We start from the raw sequence: 22,151 nt of genomic DNA on the forward strand, positions 1-22,151 counted from the left end.
ATGTCCCTCTGTAACCTACAACATCCTTCTGCACTATTCACGACTCCAGCGACTTTATGGTCATCCGCAAATTTACTAACCCATCCTTCTACACCCTCATCCAGGTCATTTATAAAAATGACAAACAGCAGTGGCCCCAAAACAGATCCTTGAGGTACACCACCAGTAACTGAACTCCAGGATGAACATTTCCCATCAACCACACCCTCTGTCTTCTTACAGCTAGCCAATTTCTGATCCAAACCGCTAAATCACCCTCAATCCCATGCCTCTGTATTTTCTGCAATAGCCTACCGTGGGGAACCTTATCAAACGCTTTACTGAAATCCATATACACCACATCAACCGCTTTACTCTCATCCACCTGTTTGGTCACCTTCTCAAAGAACTCAATAAGGTTTGTGAGGCACGACCCACCCTTCACAAAATTGTGTTGACTATCCCTAATCAAATTATTCTTTTCTAGATGATTATAAATCCTATCTCTTATAATCCTTTCCAACACCTTACCCACAACCGAAGTAAGGCTCACTGGTCTATAATTACCAGGGTTGTCTCTACTCCCCTTCTTGAACAAGGGGACAACATTTGCTATCCTCCAGTCTTCTGGCACTATTCCTGTAGACTATGACGACATAAAGATCAAAGTCAAAGGCTCTGCAATCTCCTCTCTAGCTTCCCAGAGAATCCGAGGATAAATCCCATCTGGCCCAGGGGACTTATCTATTTTCACACTTTCCAGAATTGCTAACACCTCCTCCTTATGAACTTCAATCCCGTCTAGTCTAATAGCCTGTATCTCAGTATTCTCCTCGACAACGTTGTCTTTTTCCTGTGTGAGTACTGACAAAAAATATTCATTCAGCGCCTCTCCTATCTCTTCGGGCTCCACGCACAACTTCCCACTACTGTCCTTGACTGGCCCTAATCTTATTCTAGTCATTCTTTTATTCCTGACATACCTATAGAAAGCTTTAGGGTTTTCCTTGATCCCACCTGCTAAAGACTTCTCATGTCCCCTCCTGACTCTTCTTAGCTCTCTCTTTAGGTCCTTCCTGGCTAACTTGTAACTCTCAAGCGCCCTAACTGAGTCTTCACGTCTCATCTTTACATAAGCCTCCTTCTTCCTCTTGACAAGAGATTCAACTTCTTTAGTAAACCACAGTTCCCTCTCTCGACCACTTCCTCCCTGCCTGACAGGTACATACTTATCAAGGACACACAGTAGCTGTTCCTTGAACAAGCTCCACATTTCAGTTGTGCCCAGCCCCTGCAGTTTCCTTCTCCATCCTGTGCATCCTAAATCTTGCCTAATCGCCTCATAATTGCCTTTCCCCCAGCTATAACTCTTATCCTGCAGTATATACCTATCCCTTTCCATCGCTAAAGTAAACGTAACTGAATTATGGTCACTATCACCAAAGTGCTCACCTACCTCCAAATCTAACGCCTGGCCTGGTTCATTACCCAGCACCAAATCCAATGTGACCTCACCTCTTGTTGGCCTATCTACATACTGTGTCAGGAAACCCTCCTGCACACATTGTACAAAAACTGACCCATATAAAGTACTCGAACTATAGCATTTCCAGTCAATGTTTGGAAAGTTAAAGACCCCATAACAACTACCCTGTTACTTTCGCTCTTATCCAGAATCATCTTTGCAATCCTTTCCTCTACATCTCTGGAACTTTTCGGAGGCCTATACAAAACTCCCAACAGGGTGACCTCTCCTTTCCTGTTTCTAACCTCAGCCCATACTACCTCAGTAGTTGAGTCCTTATCAAACGTTCTTTCTGCCACCGTAATACTGTCCTTGACTAACAATGCCACACTTCCCCCTCTTTTACCACCTTCCCTGATCTTACTGAAACATCTAAATCCCTGAACCTGCAACAACCATTCCTGTCCCTGCTCTATCCATGTCTCTGAAATGGCCACAACATCGAAGTCCCAGGTACCAACCCATGCTGCAAGTTCACCCACCTTGTTCTGGATGCTCCTGGCGTTGAAGTAGACGCACTTCAAACCACCTTCCTGCCTGCCGGTACACTCCTGCAACCTTGAAACCTTATTCACGACCTCGATATTGATAGAAATAGATATTGATAAACTTTAAAGTGAATGAGTTTCAGGAATATAAAGAGCGATAAATGGGCTGGATCAAGTGGATTGCACTGAAATAGACAAGAGAAGCCAAATTCCCACTTCAGCATTCTTTCATTCTATAATTTTATGATATCAAATGGAGCTTCAGTTTGTCACTCTGATGTTTTGTACCATTTCAGTATAAAAAGAACAAATTATCGTTCCCCAATGCCCCGAAAGCAAGAGCTTATTTTTGTTTGACCCTGTCAGGATCTTCTAGACCAATAGGAGGGAACCTCTGTTGTCGCAGGTCTCACTCTGGGTCCTTACCTTACACAATGCAAAATAACTCAACGTTCAGTCCTGGAAGTCTACAGTGGCTTCTTCAGTCAACTGTCAGGTTGAGTTTTCTGAAGTATCATAATTTTGGTCACATTGTGCAATTAAATAATATTTACAGAGCCTGTTGCAATAAAGAAAACATGAGCTTTCTTCAAGAATAATCTTAATGCAATTTCATCTAGACCCAAGCCTGCAAGGAGGGAAAGGTCATGTGACATTACATCATCATAGAAAGTGACATCTGCTTTATTAGCATATCACAGTCAGACTTATACTGCATTCAGAACATACAGGGTTTCCACCATTTCTAGGATATTCTGGCATGGCTTTTAAGCAGCAAGACTATCGACCGAATCTTACTAAAGTAAATATCATTTTAAGGTGAGTTCTCTACATGCCAGGAGTTCCCACTTTTTTGTGTGAGACGTCAACATACCTCAGGAAGCTGGAGTACTGAATGTGATGAAAAGTACTTGACTGAAAGAGGTCCAGAGATTATATTTCTGACTTGTTGTAGATATGAAAGGAGCCATCACTAGTCAGGATAGAGCTAAATTGTCAATCCCCTCCTCCTGCCCACAATAGAACTGGGGATGGGAAGCTTTTCTTTAACTCATTCATCGCTGCCTAGGCCAACATTTATTGCCCATCCCAGAGGGCAGTTCAGGGTCAACCACATTGCTGTGGGTCTGGAGTCACCTGAGTCCAGACCAGGTAAGGATGGCAGTTTCCTTCCCTAATGGTCAATAGTGAACCAGATGGGTTGTTCCTGACAATCAACAATGGTTTCATGGTTATCATCAGACTCTTAATTCCATATTTTGTGCTGAATTCAAATTCCACCACCTACCATGGTGGGATTTAAACCCCAGGTCCCCAGAACATTACCTCGCTCTCTGAATTAACAGTCCAGTGATCACCTAGTGGTATTATCCTGAACTCCTGGAGTCTTATGGACTCTCATGGGTCTCTAGAATACACATGGTGAACCAATGTTCTGGTATAATGGTTCTCAAACTTACTTGAAGGAAACCTTTCCTTACGGATTAACAGATATGAACATCCTCTTCATTAAAGTTATGTTTCTAAGTTCATTGATATGAGATTACTGAAGTATCTCATGAAAGAACATTCTGAACCTTTCATTTTCATTTCAGGCAAAAAAATGTCAGCAGTACTCCTAATACATTAATAAGTTGAAATATGATCAGAAGTATTAAAATAGAGGCTGAAAGTGATTGAAATGCAAATGTCCAGCAACATCTATCTGGCTGTGTGAGTATAATGCAAAGTGATAGGGTTGTGGGGCAAGTTTTCCATAAACCTCTTGTGAATGGTGTTTAGAAACAGTTCCACCCTTTCCTTCACTGCCACAATTCATTTTCACTTCTCTCTTGGTGGTGGCTTATGCAAGAACAGGTAGTTTGTCCTTTTATGTGGCAGCTCCAGGGAGAGTGTGGGTGGGGGAGATGGATGGTGTTGTTGCTGCTGTTTATTGTTGTTTTGATGCTAACTGGAATTACGAACGACAGCGCCAGAACCTTCCTCCTGAATAATTCAGCTACTGCATACAACAGTTGCCAACGATAACCATTGACTCTTTCCTCCTCCTCACAACCAACACAACGTTTCCCCTGGCCGCTCCAATCCACATCTTAAAATGCTGCCCATTATTCCAGTTTGGCATTATGGCTCCTTTCACAAAAATAAAATCTCAAGAACTTGAATCCACAGCATGAGCTTGCTGGTGAAGATATATATTGCGATGGAAGTTCTGAGGATTGGCCTGTTCCTTCAATTCTGGAATCTTGTGTATTCCCAATTCTTTGTCCTGTCAGTGTTGATCATATTTTAAGCATGAAGGCCCTGTTCCTAAACCTCTCCACTACTCTGCCTTCTGAATAAACTTTGGACTACTTGTCCTAATGTCTCTTTATTTTGGCTGGTGTCAGTTTTGGTCTGATTATGTTGTTGCATCATTTTGCTACGTTGAAAATGTTTCACAAATGCAAATGGATGATCTTTTCCAACAGTTTTTTTTAAACTTATTAACTATTGAAGCCATTTGGATAAGCTTGGTGTTTTTTGCACTGTTAATTTGATTCTTCCGCTGGAGTGCAGACCAATCCTTCGAATTAAAACATCTCAAAACAGTCTCATCATAGCTGACATATATTTCACCTATTGACCTCAGAACCAGGTACTACACTGGACTGGTCTTCTTTGAGTTGTATTTACGAGATGGGTCATTGTGGGAGGTTTGTGTCGTTAGATTCCACTTCTGTATTGGTACTAGTCTATAAATAATGTGGAAGTCGTGGACAAGATACAATACTATGCAAGTGAGTTGAATGATATAACTGTATAGAACAAAACCCAAGGCACTTGGGCATATAAATTATTGTCGTATAGTTATTGTATAGTACACAACACATTAATGTATAACGTCATACTGCTTCCTGATTTGAACTCCTGAATTTTACAGAATTTTCACAAAGGTGTAACATTGGAGCCTCTGATATCTACAGCTTACACCCTTATTCTTCTAGGTGATAGAGGTGATGGGATTTGGAAGGTGCCATCGAAGGAGCTTTGGTGAGTTATTGCGGTGCATCTGGTTGATGGTTTGATAACTGCTGTGGGTTATGAGTATTTATAAATGCTGTATTCTGGACTTTCCAGAAATGTTTGCACCTTCTATCCTTTAGTGTGCTTTGGCAGTTTTACTTCCACTTGCCCCTCCTTGAAGGACAGACTCCACATTGCAATACAGCTCTCCGGGCTCTTACGTATTATTGTCTAGCATGAACACATCCCCACATCAAGTCAGGCTGTCGATGGCAATTAGGAGTGGAGCCTTGGGGCTTCATTCACCTCTGTCCTACAGCAACAACATGTATTTATAATCAACAAACAAAAGCAAGAAATTGATGGAGAAACTCAGCAGGGTCTGGCAGCAGCACCTGCTCAACAGGAGGAAGAACACTCAACAGAGGACAGTAGTGAGAAGGGACTGAGGAAGAAACTGGCAGACGTTTTTCCTTCCTACCTGCAGCATTTGCTTTTATTGTTGTCACTGTTGTACAGTGAAAAGTTTTGTGTTGCAAGCGGTATAGGCAGATCATAGCAAACAAGGATACGCAGGTCATGGGATGCCTAGACAGAGCAAAACATACAATGTCATGGCTGCACAAGAGGTGCACCAAAGCAAGATCAACATTAGAGTTTGAAATTAGAGAAGTCCATTCATCATATACAGTAGGGAACAGTAGGGAAGAAGCTGTTCTTGATACTGCTCGTGCATGTGTTCAAGCTTCTGTATCTTCCGCCTGATGGAAGAAGTTGGAAGAAAGTATAACTGGGGTGGGAGGGGTCTTTGAGAATGTTGGCTGCCTTTCCGCAGCAATGAGAATCATAAATGGAGTCCATGGATGGTCTGGGCTGTGTTTACAATTTTATGTAGTTTCTTATGGTCCTGGACAGAGCAGTTGCTGTACCAACCCGTGATGGACCCAGATAGAATGCTTTCTGTGGTGCAGCTTTAAAAGTTAGTGGTCCTTAAGGACATAAAAGGGATGCAAATTTTAGCAGGTGTAGCACTATGGAGAAGGGTTGAGTGGTCAAAGCACAGGCTTTAGTGAGCATTGGGCTTCAATGAGGAGGGTGTGCAGCATTAAAGTACAGCAACGTAAGGTTTTCCCTTCCTTTTCATCGAATAGTTACTGGAGGGACAGTCATGGCAGTTAGTAGAGCGGTATTACTCTTCCTGTGAGATGTCGGAGATCAGGGAGAAGTCAAATATCCCTGATAACGATGTCTGCAAGAGGTGTGTCCACCTGCAGCTCCTCTCAGACCACATGGATCAGCTAGAGTGGTGGCTGGACTCAATTGAGGAGCATACAGGAGGCAGAAAGTTTTATAGATAGGAGTTTCAGGGATATGATCATACCAAAGTTTCATCCAGATAGATGGGTGACCGTCAGGCAGGCAGTGCAGGAGTTCTCTGTGCCTATTTCTTCTCAAATAGATATACCGTATTGGATACTATTTCGGGAAATGGTCCATCAGAAGAGAGCAGCAGCAACAGCCAGATCAGTGGCATCACGACCGGCCCTGTTGTACAGCAGGAAGGGTTGAAATGTAAGTGAGGAGTAGTGATAGGGGACGCTATAGTCAGGGGCACAGATCGGTGTTTATGTAGCCGTGAGCAAAACTCCAGGGTGATGTGTCGCCTTCCTGGTGCCAGGGTCAAGTATATCTCTGAGCAGGCACAGGATATTCTGAAAGGGAAAGGGTGAGCAGCCAGAGATTGTGGTCCATATTTGTACTAAAAACATAAGCAGGAAGAGAGATGAGGAAATTTAGTGAAGTAGGTAGAAAGTTGAAAAGCATGGCCTCTTGGGTTGTCATTTCTAGGGTTCTAAATTAATACTTCTCATTGATATTCACCATGGAGAAAGAAATGAATGATGGTAAGATTAAGGACAGTATGTTGATATTTAAGGACATGTCAATATTAAGGAGGATATGGTGTTGGGTGTCTTGAAAAATACTAAGGTGGTTAAGTCCCCAGGGCCTGATGGGATCTATCCCAGGATACTGAGGGAGGCAAAGGAAGAGATTGATGAGGTGTGACAGAGATCTTTGTATCCTCTTTAGCCACAGGCAAAATCCCAGAAGACTGGAGAATAGCTAGTATTTTTCCTTTATTTAAGATGGGCAACAGGGATCATTCATGAAAATATGGGCCACAGTTAGCCTTACATCAGTGGTAGGGAAACTATTCAAGAAACTTTTTAGAGACATGATTTACTTGCATTTGAAAAAGAATGGACTTATTTTAGGTATGGTCAGCATGGTTTGGTGCAGGGGAAATCTTGTCACTCAAATTTGATTGAGGTTTTTGAGGAAGATGATTGAGGGTAGGCCAATGGATGTTGTCAACATGGACTTTACAAAAGCATTTGACAAGATCCCTCATAGTAGGCTGGTCCAGAAGAGTAAGTCACAGTGGAATCCACAGTGAATTGGTAAGTTGGATATAAATTTGGCTCGGCCATAGAAGACAGAGGGTAGTTGTGAAGGAACAAAAACAAAGTTGCTGGAAAAGCCGAGCAGGTCTGGCAGCATCTGTGAAGGAAAAAACAGAGTTAACATTTCGGGTCCGGTTACCCTTCCTCAGAACAGATGCTGCCAGACTTGCTGGGCTTTTCTAGCAACTTTGTTTTTGTTCTTGATTTACAGCATCCGCAGTTCTTTCGGTAGTTGTGAAGGGGTGCTTTTCTGACAGGAGGTTTGTGACCAGTGTTGTTCCATAAAGGTAAGTGCTAGGACCTCTGTTCTTTGTTATATGAATGATTTGGATGAAAATGTAGGTGGTCAGATTAGTAAGACTGCAGATGACACAAAAACTGATGAAGTTGTGGTAAGTGAGGAAAGTTGTCAAAGGATGCAGCAGGGTATAGATCCGTTGAAAAGTGGGACAGAGAAATGGAGATGGAGTTTAACCTAGACAAGTGTGAGGTGATGCACCTTGGGAGATCACATGCAAGAGGAAATTTTACAGTTCGTGGCAGGACTCCTAGGAGCATTGATATCGAAAGCGATCTTGGGGTGCAAATCCATAGCTCCGTGAAAGTGGCAACGCAAGTGGATAAGGTGGTAAAGAGGGCATATGGCATGCTTGCCTTCAACGTTCAAGATGTTGAGTATAAAAGTTGGCAAGTCATGCTGCAGCTCTGTAAAACTTTAGTTGGGCCACATTTGGAGTATTGTGTGTCATTCTTGTATTACACTGCAGGAAGGATGTGGAGGCTTTGGAGAGGATGCAAAATAGGATAACTGGGATGTTACTGGATTGGAGTATATTAGCTATAAGGAGAAATTGGACAAAGTTGGATTGTTTTTGCTTTAGGTGACCTGATAGAAGTATTTGAAATTGAGAGATGTGGATAGGGTGAATAGTTAGAGACTTCTTCCCAGGTTGGAAATACCAAATACTGGGGGCTTAGGTTGAAGATAAGGCAGGAAAGTTTAATGGAGACTTGCAAGGCAAGTTTTTGGACAGAGGCTGGAGCTGGTGCCTGCAACTGCCAGGGGAGGTGGTAGAAGCAGATACAATAGCAACGTTTAAGAGGCATTTAAACAGACATGTGAACAGGCAGGGAATAGAGGTATACGGACCACGTGCATGTAGAATGTCATAGGTTAGATGTTGCCAGACCTGTTGGGTTTCTTCAGCAATTTGGTTCTGCTTGTTTCAGATCTCCAGCATCTGTAATATTTTATTATTTTAATGTATTTTTATTACACCATTAACAGCAAACTGTCCGAAGGCACTTCCACATGAGTGTTACCCAACAAAATAGAGACTCTCTGAGACTGATTGTGGCATGAAATCTAATCTGGCTTCGCCTAGCTAAGATCAGCTTTTGAGGATTCTCTTGGTTTAGCTTTTCACAAAAACTAAAGAGGAAGCGAGCACTCAAATAGGCAGATAAGCATTTGGCCTCTCTTGGCTTTCCAACATATTGCTATGTGCCATTCAGAACATTATTATACATGCTTGTTCCGCTAATTGACTGTATGACAGAGGAGAAGAGATGTGGTCTTTTATGCCTTTTGTTGCAATGATACTTGTTTGAAGATTTTAAAACCTTGAAGATCTATAGACACCTAAACACATACACATAACCCAGTATGTGTACTTCTGACCAGATGCGAGCATTTCATATGCACGTTATTGTGAAAGGCTAAGCCAGAACACTAGATGTTGTAGCAATTTGAATGTTGTCCTTTTGATGTGGACAGAATCCATATAATTGACTGATAGGATGTAGGTTTCCTCTGGATGTCAGTTTCAATAACCTTAATTGAAATGACAAGACAGGCTCAAATCAGTCTCTGCTGTGTGTCAGATCAGAGCCTACAATTCAGCATAATTGGCAAGAACATTTTCAGTTTCACTTCGGCATTTATAAAGTGATATGCAGAAGGAAAGTACCACACAACTGAAGTGGACAGAGTTAGAGTTGATCTATAATGCTGGGATGATTTTAAAAGTTCGTTGGCTTCCAGCTAAATCGAGACTACACTGGCCTGAAAGAATGCTATTCGTAGGTGATTCAAATGATGAGGAAACATCATTCCTCATGCAAAACTGTGCTAAAGGTGACTAAATCCTGAGATTAGCAGGTAAAAATGTGCCCTATTTCACAGGATTAATGTTCCTCACTACAAAAATCTAGCAGCATTTAAGGAATGATTTGATTAACTCAGACAGTGGGCAGCAGAATATAATAGGAGCTCATATCCTACAAATCTAATATGAAGTTGGTTTTAAAAAAAAGAATAGCTGGGTTTTGTCCTACTTATCATTGCTTCTAATAACCATCCCACCATGTCTTAGTCTGGAACTGAGGAATCTCAAGCTGATAAAGTATGATACTCAGCTCTCTGTCCTCTTTTGCAAAATTAAGTTGGTATGTTACACACCAGTACCCATTGGCCCACACATAGACATAGAGTATTGATAACGAACATCAGTAGAAATAAATGCACCTCTTGACATTAAATATGTGACATCCCTGTGTTTCAGAAGTTGTAGAATAATGCAGGTGAATGCAAATGTTTTGTTTTAATTAATTCATTGAATGTGAGCATTACTGGCTCAGCCAGCATTTATTGTCCATCCCGAATTATACAGAGGGCAGTTAAGAGTCACATGTATACCAGACCAAGTAAGGATAAAGGGTTCCTTCCTGAATTAAGTGGGATTTTCCCCCAGTTGGGAATAGTTGCATTGTTGCCATTTGATGCTTAATTCTAGATTTTCAATTATGCCATGGTGAGATTCAAACCCAGAACATTACCTGGGTCACTGGACTATCGGTCTTGTGATAATACCACTCAGGCCATTACCTCCTCAACATATTATAAACAGATTCCATTTGTGACCAATGGCTTACAAGATGAAAAATATAAAGAAAATGTTACTATTTAAGGAGATTGTACAGAGGTAGAATTCTGGTACAGAATGAAACACTACCACCCATTTTCTCTTGAAAGCCATATTCATGCAAATGCATAGCTACAAAGTCCAGCCAACTAATCAATCAGATCATGCAATATCAGGCTGTATGTTGTTTAATGTCACAATGTCTTGTCGAATAGTGACCCTGTATCCTTTTCACTGTACTCCTGTATTCCTGTACTTGAGTATACGTGACAATAAAACCTAATACCTAATAAGCTGGCATGTTACCTGTTTCTCCATGTAGAACCGAAAAATTTGGTATAAGAAGCTTAAATACAGAGCATGGTTAATGATAAGGCATTCCGTATACGGCTCATAGGAGCAGTGAATTTGATGGACGAAATAGCCATTTCTTGCTTCATGCTTTGCAATTTATTCTCACACAGGTCAGTGGAACTCTAAAGCAACAAACCAGCGTTCAGCTAGTGGGCAACATTCACAGCATGCGATTGCACAAATAGACACAAATCTGTTCTCATTCAAAGATCAACATGTGGTGATTTATTTTCAATAACGCTTTTCTTCTTTCATCAGCCCACACACCAGTGCTAATGCTATCCATCTCTTTGAGAAGAATACAGCAGTTTAGTCCTTGGACATCTCCTCGAGCATTAGCAATGCCATGCCATATCTGTTATCTTCTTTGGAATAGATACTGGCACAAAATCCAGATGCCTTGGGCAAATTTACATTCATCAAGGCCAGAGTTTCATTGTTGCTAAAGGGAGACCTCTTGTGTGTTAGTGATAAAAGGAACGAGCTGGAAGTAGGGAGTGATAGCACTGTTTAAATCACTTTTACTTGATCATTATTATTGTTTATGTGCTTTTCAGTTTTTAATTCAATGTCTTCATGACAGAATTGCTGCTGGAGGTTTGTGAACCTCAATTTCCAGACAGTTCAGGCATGTTTAGACACCTACATAAAGGCAGTGTTCCAAATGAACTTCGATCCAGAAGCATGACACATTTGCAGTGAACATGTGTCGGTTGCTGAGAGAACAACGTACTTGCTAAAGATAATCTAAAGACCTGCACAACCTGCAGAATAGGAGTCGTGATCATTAACAGCTTATAATGTTCAATGCAGGTCACACTGCCAACCATCACCTCTAGGTGCTGTGGGTGTCCTAGCAACAAAGTGAAGACCAACAAAGCCCAGTGAAGCAATCAGCATCTAAATGAATTTTCAACAGAGGGCATAAGACAGTTTAACTCTTTCACGGCCGCGATGCTAGATTCAGATTTGAGCAAGCAGTTCTCCAAAATACATGAACTTTGATTCTATTTATACTGATGTCTCAGATTCTCAGAATTAAGAGCTGTCCACCTCATGCCGTGTGCTAACTTGGGAATATGTTGCAAAATTTTGTGCAATGTACTCTAGAATTTGTAGCGAAACCCACGCAACATCTTCATTGGTGCTCACTTATGTCAATGTGTGAAGTGTATTCTGGGGTTTTATGGTAACTGCACAGAAGCAATGAAATCTTCCCAGCAGCCCACTTAGGTGTTCGTTTGGAAGAATTTATATTACTCAGTGGGTTAAGAGGCTGGCAAACTTTAACCAATCATACATAATTCTCATTCCTTCCTAAAATAGCTGGGGCGTGGAGAAAGGCGGATCAGCAGGAGAGCTTTGGAATAGTCAATAATGGATGCAACCAAGTGAGAGATGAAGGTTTAGCCATGAATGAGCTTTGACAAGTGGAGAGTAGACAACATATGAAAGCATTGATGTTACAGGGTGTGGCAACAGAATATCCCTCACAATGATGTCTGGGTAACCTAGAACAGAATGGTGCCCATTTCAGGATAAGGATCAATTATGTAGGATTCGGATGATTCATTAAAGGGGTAATCAATCACTGGAATTGTCCACCCCAGAGGATCGTGCATGCTCCATTGTTGACTCCATTCAAGCCTGAGGCAAACAGGCCTTAAGGGAATCAGGGAAATAGGAAGTGAGCAGGAAAGTACAGCTGAGGCAAAGGATCAGCCATGATGGAAATGAATGGTGCTCGAGGGCTAGGAATACTTCTCTTCCTGTTACTTTTGTTCTTATGTTCTCATCTCACACACACACAGAGGGAGAGAGAGAGAGAGCTACGTGACACATCGATAGAGAGTGGGGGAGCTATGGAGAGGAATCTAGGAACAGAGACATACATTAGCAAAGAGAGCTGGAGAGAGAAAGAGAGTTTGAGAGAGAGCTGTATACTTTTCAAGGAAGAGATAAATGAGAAATTGGAAAGTGAGTTTCACATTAATAGAAAGAGCTGCACACCAACAGAGAGAGAGAGTAAAAGAGAGAGAGAGAGAAAGAACTACACAGTGAGAAATAAGGCTACTCACTGACAGAGGAAGAGGGAGTTACATGTCCACAAGGAAAGAGGAGGAGTGGAAGAGGAAAAGAAAGTGGTCCATGTGGTTCTACCCTAAGGGCCTGGAACAGAAAGGCCTACAGAAGTATGGGAAGGATTTAATGAAGGTTTCCCTGACCCCTTAGCCTGCTGCAGTGAGGCCCCCACTAGTCAGCAGCTAGGATTCTGTCTCAGCAAAGAGCCTGTCCGTTGCGAGTAAGATCCTTGGCAGTGAGCTACTAACAAGTGCCCATTTAATTGTCACAAATTGGCCATTTGCCACGAGAGTGGGTAGTAGTTATTAGTATGACTTTGCCAATGTGGCAAGATTGCATTGAGACAGGATCATGTCGAGCTACTAACCCAATACCTTCGTTTCCAAACTTATTTGTTGACCTAGTTTCAAAACTTCCCTTCAGAGATAGTAGGAACTGCAGATGCTGGAGAATCCGAGACAACAAGGACGACATGTCCATCCTGGGCCTCCTGCAGTGCCACAACGATGCCACCCGAAGGTTGCAGGAACAGCAACTCATATTCCGCTTGGGAACCCTGCAGCCCAATGGTATCAATGTGGATTTCACAAGTTTCAAAATCTCCCCTCCCCCCACCGCATCCCAAAACCAGTCCAGCTCGTCCCTGCCTCCCTAACCTGTTCTTCCTCCCACCTATCCCCTCCTCCCACCTCAAGCCGCACCTCCATCTCCTACCGACCAACCTCATCCCGCCCCCTTGACCTGTCCGTCCTCCCTGGACTGACCTATCCCCTTCCTAACTCCCTACCTACACTCACCTTTCCTGGCTCCATCCCCGCCTCTTCGACCTGTTTGTTTCCTCTCCACCTATCCTCTCCTCTATCCCTCTTCTATCCGCCTCCCACTCTCTCCCTATTTATTTCAAAACCCCCTTCCCCTCCCCCTTTTCTGATGAAGGGTCTAGGCCCGAAACGTCAGCCTCTCTGCTCCTATGATGCTGCTTGGCCTGCTGTGTTCATCCAGCCCTGCACCTTGTTGTCTCAAAACTTCCCTTAGCAGGATTGGGAAAATTCTTTGCTCTCTCTCCTTCTCTCTCTCTCTCTCTTTTTGTTTTGATGCGTAAGTCTTTCTTTCTCTCTCACTCTCTCAGTTTGATTCAAGAAGGGCAATTGAATAGAACCAAAACATACCAGCATACAATCCTGTGAATCAGGAGCAAGAGTAGGCATTTTGACTGTCAGGCCTGCTCCACCATTCGACAATATCATGGCTGCTTTGAGTCAGTTCCATCCATCTGGTCAAGAAATTAATTGCATATTTGTACAAAGATAGGAATGTGAAAGCTGGTAACTCGCAAGGCTGATATTATTAATTAGAGACAAACTTGCCTATGTCTACACCAAGCCAAAATCAATTGGGTACAAAAAGAAATGTTGACTAGCTCAGGAGAAAGCCTTTCAATTAGGTTAAATTGCTACGTCACATGGTCGTGGGATAGTCCCTGAACATAAAGCACTGATTCTCATATCGCCAACAAATATTCATGATATTTAATCTTCAATAACAGTGGAAAGTCAGATATGATTAATGCAGCCCTGTATACATTTCAAGCACAAATTCACACAGATTTAATGGGCATTGACCCATGATAATAATCTCCAAGGTAATCTCATCAATTGCACACCCTTGCTCCATTTTCCCTTTGTGCTGAATAGCTGCATTATGATTAGAACTTTTCAGTAGGAGGCAGAATTTAAATGAACAATATTGCATCGACGTACGATAATACCTGGCACAATCATTCCAATCAGATAAAACGAGCCTTTGTGGGTATTGGACTGATCAAAAATAATCCTCTGATGGCTTGGTTGACACAGATCAATAAGCCACTGTGACAAACGGATACTGTGCATCCTGGATTCTCTCTGCTGAATTGACCAAACTTGGTGATGAGTAATAAAGTGAAATCCGCCTCGATACCCCTGATGGAAGGTAGGAGAAGCATTCAGCTTTCTAACACTTAATCATAATTTCAGGACACTGTGTTGTACATCTCAGTCTGGAACGGTGTTGACCAGAATGATCAAAGGCTTGCTGACACTTAATATAGTGTGGCATCTCAAGTCTAAGTATGAAGATGAAGAATGGCTTTGGTATACCTATCTGGAGATTTCTTCTGAAGAAAGGAGGATATAATTAGACAGCAAAATTAATTGCTGTGGTAGGTTTACCATGGTATTAATGCAATAAATGATGGCCTTCTTATCAGGCTGCATTGCATTTTCATTTCAATGCTTAAAAGGAACCATGCAGATAAAGTATTCCAAGCTTAAATTTGTGTCTTGAGTTAATGGCATTTTTTTAATGAGACATCAAAAAAACTTAAAAGTCTTCACTTCAAAGCATTAATCAGCATCATATTGTCACATGGTGACAAAATTTACTAAATATTCTTATAGAGTCATAGAGTTGTACAGCAAGGAAGCAGACTCTTTGGTCCAACTGGTCCACGCCGACCAGATATCCCAAATTAACCTACATCCTTGTAAACCCTTCCTATTCAAGTACCCATCTGGATGACTTTTAAATATTGTAATTGTACCAGTCTCCACCACTTCCTCTGGCAGCTCATTCCATACATGCACCACCCACTGCGAGAAAGAGTTTTCCCTTAGATCCCTTTTAAATTTTTCCCCTCTCACCTTAAACCTATGCCCTCTAGTTTTCAACTTCCCTACACTAGGAAAAAAAAACTTTGGCAATTCATCCTATCTGTACCCTTCATGATTTTATAAACTTCTGGAAGGTCACCCCTTAACCTTCGACAATCCATGGAACACAGCCCCAGTCTATTCAACCGTTTGCTATAGCTCAAACCCTCCAACCATGGCAACATCCTTGTAGATATTTTCTGCACCCACTCAAGTTTAACAGGATCTTTCCTATAGCAGGGAGACCAGAATTGAATGCAGTATTCCAAAAATGGCCTCACCAATGTGCTGTACAGCCGCAACATGCCATCCCAACTCCTATACTCAATGCACTGATTAATAATGGCAAGTGTGCCAAATGCCTTTGTCACTACCCTTAACTATTAAAACTATCAATTAAAATTTGCAAAGATGGTGTAAAGTTATCAAGCTTCTGAATAGCCTAAACCTTTCAAACACACACACTTAATTCTTATTAAACCAGGACTGAAATACCAAAAGACAAAATACTGCAAAGGCTAGGAAGGTGAAGTTAAAATAGAAAATAGCGTAAGAAGTCTAATAACAGCAGGGAAGAAGCTGTTCTTGAATCTGTTGGTACGTGTGTTTAAGCGTTTGTATCTTCTACGCAATGGAAGAGGTTGGAAGAGATTTTAACTGGGGTGGGAGGGGTCTTTGATGATGTTGGCTACCTTTCTGAGGCAGCAAGAAGAATAGAAGGAGTCAATGGTTGGAAAGTTGGCTTGCATGTTGGAACTGGGCTGTGTTCACAACTTTCTGCAGCTTTTTACAGTCCTGGGTAGAGCAGTTAATGTATTACACTGTGATGTGAGTGCTCGTGATGCAATGATAGTGTCCCTACCTTTCAGCCAGGAAGCCTGAGTTTATGTCCCAGCTGGTCTTGAGGTAAGCAATAACATCTCTGAGCTGGTTGATTAGAAAACATCAACACAGTCTGGAATATGTTTCCTGACACCAATTCAATCATTAGACAATGAGGATGTAACGCACTTAAGAAAGGAAATGATAGATTCTAATTACAACAAGCAAATTCACTTCCACAATGTAAGCTTCTTAGCTGCCAACAGAAGAATTGATATAAATCAAATTTCCCACAGCCCAGGAAAGTCAATGAGTGGCTCTGCAAAAGCACATGAAACATGAATTATCCAATTGAACTTTAATGACAGATCATCAGAGACAACCAGCCAACTCAAAATGGCTTTCTCCTATCTATCATTCAAGAGTTAAAAGCTTGATACTATGGATGCTGAGAAGCTGAAATAGAAACAGAAAATACTGGGAGCATTCAGTACATTGGACAGCATCCGCAGAGAAGTGAATTAAACGTTTCAGGTTAGCGATGTTTTGTCATAAGGTCATTGTGTTCTCATGGGAATGATTGAAAAGATTGGGGTTAAATTGACTCTGAAAGTGGACATGCATATCACGATACAGAATTACTCCATGCTTATTCAGTGTACTGCACACAGCATGCCAAACTCCTGCTGCCTTCTCTTTGATGATGATTCTTGTGTGCAGACAGCTTTAACTATCATGTGTACTGGCCGCATGCATCTGCGGGTGGCCCAATATGATTACTTCCTGGCTCTAATTAAAGGTAGACAGTGATAATTAAAGCTAACCTGCACATCTTAAAATAGAAGATGCACTGTGGTTCTTGAAAATGTTGAGATAATTGGAAATAGTTTGCTGCATAACTTGGTGGTTTTGGGGGCTGGGGAGTGTGATATCACATGCTGAAGTTTTTGAATGCCATACTGAAAGTGTTGGTGAAAGAGATATGAAGGAAAAGAGAGGATTGGATCTACAATAGAGCAGGATGCCTTCCATACATAAGATTTCACAGTTTAGCCCTCTCAAAGTCCTGGATGCAGTGACGTAAGAGCTTTAGTTGGCCATGCATGACAGGTCAATATTACTGAATGAATCACTCATCTACCAGCAAATTCTATCCACCAGCACTCACATTCATATGTTTCACCTTTTTCCACACCCCCCAACCCCTTACACACACAGTATTGCTTTGAGTCTCACAGGGTACACACACAGCTATTCAACGATAACAGCCATGCCATCCAAAGAGATTGCACAGCTTGTATTTCAAGCCAAAAGTGCTCCCTGTATATTGTGATGTCTGCCCATCTACTGTTCCTGAAGCTGGTCAATCCATACCACTGAAGAAGGCTTTTTATCTCCTTATTTACTGTTTGACTCCATATTTACATCTGTATAAAGTAGGTTATCAAATGCATCTGTCTAGTGTAGTGTCCAAGACGACTAGGCTCAGAGTCTCACCCTAGACTGGTTTCCTCTCTTCCTGAAGTCAGAATCATGTGATCAGTTGCATTGTTTGATTTACATGATTCCCATTATAACCACATCTTCCCTAACTTTCTCTTTTACTTAGTTTACATTATTTTATAGCTCACTTTTATCACTGAGTATTTTTTATCACTTTTTTATTTGTAATGATTATTGTCATTATTCACATGATTAGTATCATTATTATCCCCATCCACAACCCCCTCAAATCTAAGTCGCAGATGTTGGGTTGATTTGGACCTCTGACTGGACAGGCTAATCTGGTTTGCTTGAGTTCAGCACTAGGGTGATGAGTTGTATCACGCCTGAGAGAGTTGTCCCACTCTATACACTGTCTGATGTAGAATAGGTTTAGCTGTCACTCATCCTAATACTCAGTGTCACTTGTTGACTTGGGTGAGAGCAGTGCCCTCCTACTGCTCCTGAATGTTGCCCTCAGGCATTCTGACAATATCAGATTTTTGTTTGAGCTGTTTATCTGGTACCCATGACTTTTGCCTTCTGTTCTCTCAAACAGACTTTTTGTCCTTGTTCTGAGGTTTAAAGTTTTTTTTTTCGCTCTGTGCCTAGAGTCGTACTACCTGTAATACTTCTACACTGGTTTTCCTCTTTACCTTCAGATAGTCGTGGGATGTTATGTTTGGCCTGAGGTTGGTTCTAAATCAGGTGAATGTATTTTTAACCATATCTCCTTTAACAATTCCAGCTGCAAGTACCCATTATCCTGTGGTATTGCTCTCTATCTGAGTTGAGCTGATTCCCAGACTGGATTCTTATTCATCAATAAATTCACAATATTCATTGCTCTTTTCAAATCTCACTTCCACCGAGGATGGAATGGATAACTTTCCACCTGATTGATGCCTGTCTTGGAAGTGAACTTACTGAAATTCTGGTTCACCAATTGAAGTTCATTGCCTGATAATACATTTTCTAGGAAACTGTATGTTGCAAAGAACCTTTTCAGTGCTGTGACCACCGAGTTTGTTGTTGAAAGAAATCTTGTCAGTTCAGTTCGTCTTCAGTGGGAATCTATCGAGGACTAAATAATGAAACAATAAATGTAATAGGTCTAGGACGAAATAGTTCCTTTAAAAATTGCCTTTCCAGAAATCTTGATGAAATCATGAGCTCTGTAAGTTTTCAACTCTGTAAAGCATAGGTTTAGGATGACAAAATGAAATACTTATGTCTAGCCACCCCATTTGCTCTGCTCTTACGTGATATATAGATATCCCCCATGGAGTGTTTGTAGGATTTCTCAGCGCATCAGCTTTGGGGTAAGCCATTTATGGTTATGGGTGGATAAATTTCCACTGAGTTGAGTTGAGTTGTTGAGTGTCATTTCATTCGTGGTATCTCTTCAGCACTTGGTCTGCTGGACAATACTTCCATACTTTTGTGAACTGAACTGTCTGATCTTTGTGTACTCCTTGTCAGATCATGGTCTGCACAAACTTGTCTGAGTTTTTCCTCACTTACTGGTAAAGTGTTGGTTAATGCCATAGAATAGGATACCTTCTCCTCCAAGGATATGATTTCTTTTTCTCTGCTCAAATCATTGCAACCATAGAAAGTGTATCTGCTTTTATTTGTTCCTTACTTGGATATTGTCTATAATATAGTGATATCTCCAGGTTCAGCCTGAATCTTTTGTCTGGAAATTCTGAGATCTTTTTCAATTCCAATAATGTTACTAATGCCATGTGACTGGTCTTGATGGGGAAATTCATTTGCATTAAATAGTCTTACATTACAATGTAACTGCTAATGTTTCTTTCTCTACAGTTATGGTACTTCTGTTCAGTTTCTGTTAAAACTCTTGATGAAATGAGACTGGTTTTTGTATTTCTTCAGTTTGCACTTGAATAAGAATTGTTCCTGGTCCTGTGGATGATGCATATGTGGCCATTACTGTGGATAAGTACTGCTGGATTGTAACATCAGTAGAAAGTGCATTCTCTTTAATCTTTTCAAAGACCGTAGTCCCTTTCTGATATCCCTCCTGGCCTTTCTTCAAAAGCTCTCTTCTGGGTTGAATTTGATTGGATAAGTTGGGCATAAACATTTCCACTTTTCCCACATTTATGGTTGGTTGGACATTATTTATGCACTTCAGTACCAGAAATCTGTTGATGGCTCTTGTCTTCCTAGTTCTCGCATGATATCTTGTTCTTAGACAATGCATTCCCAGAAATGTGATCATCGTTCAATGGAATTGTCATTTCTCATTTAGTTTAAGGCCCATGTTCTATAGCATCTTTAACCAGTGTCTAATCCTCTGGTCATGTTCCTTCTTCTTTTTACATAAACCAAATTTCATCCAAATGGCAAATGGCCTTCATTTCAAAGGAAATGGAGTCTAAAGATAGGGAGGTTTTGCCAAACTATACAAGGCACTAGTGAGACCACAGCTGGAATACTGTGAACAGTTTGCTGCCTTTATGTAAAAAAAAATATTGGCATAGGAGTGAGTCCGGAGAAGGTGCAGTAGGTTGATTCCAGGTATCGAGGGTTTTTTTTTTGAGGAGATTTTATTTTTCCCACCAAAGGAATGGTGTATACCCTCCAATGTTATGCATTGTATTAGCACCACGCTGAATGGGATAGAGAGAACCACAGTCTGTAAGGTCCTGGATTAACAAATGACTCATTCTACAAGTGCCATCAACCTAGGGGATCAACCAGAAGGGCGTGTCATGAGTAGCACTCGGTATTCACAAAAAATGAGGTGTCAACTGGGTGAAGCTACAAGACCAGGCTACTTGTGTGCCAAACAGTGACATGTGACAGACAGAGCTGTGTGATCCCACAATGAACAGGTCAGATCTGAGCTTTGTAGTCCTGCCATATCCAGTTGCAAATTACCATAAAAAAACTCTTTGGAAGAAGAGACTCCACAATGTCTTCATCCTCAATCTGTGCCAAAGTGTAGCTGTAAACACTCTTCAGCCAGAACGACCCGTGCGGTGATCCATCTCGGCCTCTACCACAGGTTCACGAAATCACAGATGCCAGTGTTCTGGCAGTTTGATTTACTCTATGAGATAGCAAGAAATAGCTGATGGCATACAACAAAGGTATGGGCCCTTACAACATACTAGCCATAGCACTGAAGACTTGAGCTCCGGAACTCCCAGCCAAGTTATTCCAATAAATTGACAACACTGGTATCTGCCTAGCAATGTGAAAAATTACCCCAGGTACAACCCACAAATACATGACAAAACCAATCAGGCCAATTACTGCTCAATCAGTTTACTCTCAGTCATGAGCAGGTTGATAGATAGTGTCATCAATGGTACTATTACAAGGCATATGCTGAGCAATAATCTGCATACTGTAGCTCAGTAAAGGTTGCATTAGCCCCAAGTCCACTTATCTCCTGACTTCGTTACAACTTTGATCTAAACATGGATCAAGATCTGAACACAAGAAGGGAAGTGAGGATGACTAGAGTCAATAGGAATCCTGGGGAAAACTGCCTTCTGGTTGGGGTGATACCTAACACAAACATTGTGGTTGTTTTCTCAGTTGTTTGGCTCTGTAGATGCTCCTCAGGTGTATATTTTAAATAAATCTGCTCAGATGTATTATGACACATCTCTGAAGCAGCTGGGGCTTTAACCTCGGCCTTCAGGCTCAGAGGTAGGCACACAACTACAGTGCCAGAAGAACGTTTTGTTCCTCAGTGCACATTATTTTCTAATCGATCTGTTCAGAGATGTTGTTACACACCCCTGGAGCAAGTGAGACTATAATCTGGGCCTCCTGGCTCAGAGGTAGGGACACTTCCTCTGCCCCAAAAGGTCTCACCCTCCGCCGGAGTATTGTCTTAGATCTAACAATCTTCAGCTGCTTCACTAATAATCTTCTATCCATCATAGGGTCAGAAGTGGAATGTTCATTGTGCAATCATTAATGTTCAGCACAATTCACAACTCCCAAGATACAGAATCAGTCAATGTCTGAATGCAGCAAAACCTGGACAAGGCTTGGGTTGACCATATTTAGTAATCTAATATTAAATCAGGCTGTTTAAATCACTGATGATAGCATTCCTTCCAAATCTCTGGCCTGTAATAAGCCAAAGACTGGAAGATAGAGGAGCAGAATTGGGCCATTTGGCCCATTGAGTCTGCTCTGCCAATTTATCATTTTTCTTAACCCCATTCTCCTGCCTTCTCCCCATAAGCAGCGATCCTCTTCCTAATCAAGAACCTATCTTACTCTGTCTTAAAGACACGCAATGACTTGGTCTTCACAGCCCTCTGCTGTAGTGGGTTCCCCAC

General features: G+C 41.5%; 1 protein-coding gene across 1 annotated transcript in view; it reads right to left on the reverse strand.

Annotated features, from left to right (window-relative positions):
* Window positions 1–22,151, reverse strand: part of astn1 (astrotactin 1) — a 1,993,575-nt gene that overhangs the window by 1,630,393 nt on the left and 341,031 nt on the right. The window lies entirely within an intron of this gene.

This window comes from Rhincodon typus, chromosome 10 (genome assembly GCF_021869965.1).
Source record: "Rhincodon typus isolate 14 chromosome 10, sRhiTyp1.1, whole genome shotgun sequence".
NCBI lineage: Eukaryota > Metazoa > Chordata > Chondrichthyes > Orectolobiformes > Rhincodontidae > Rhincodon > Rhincodon typus.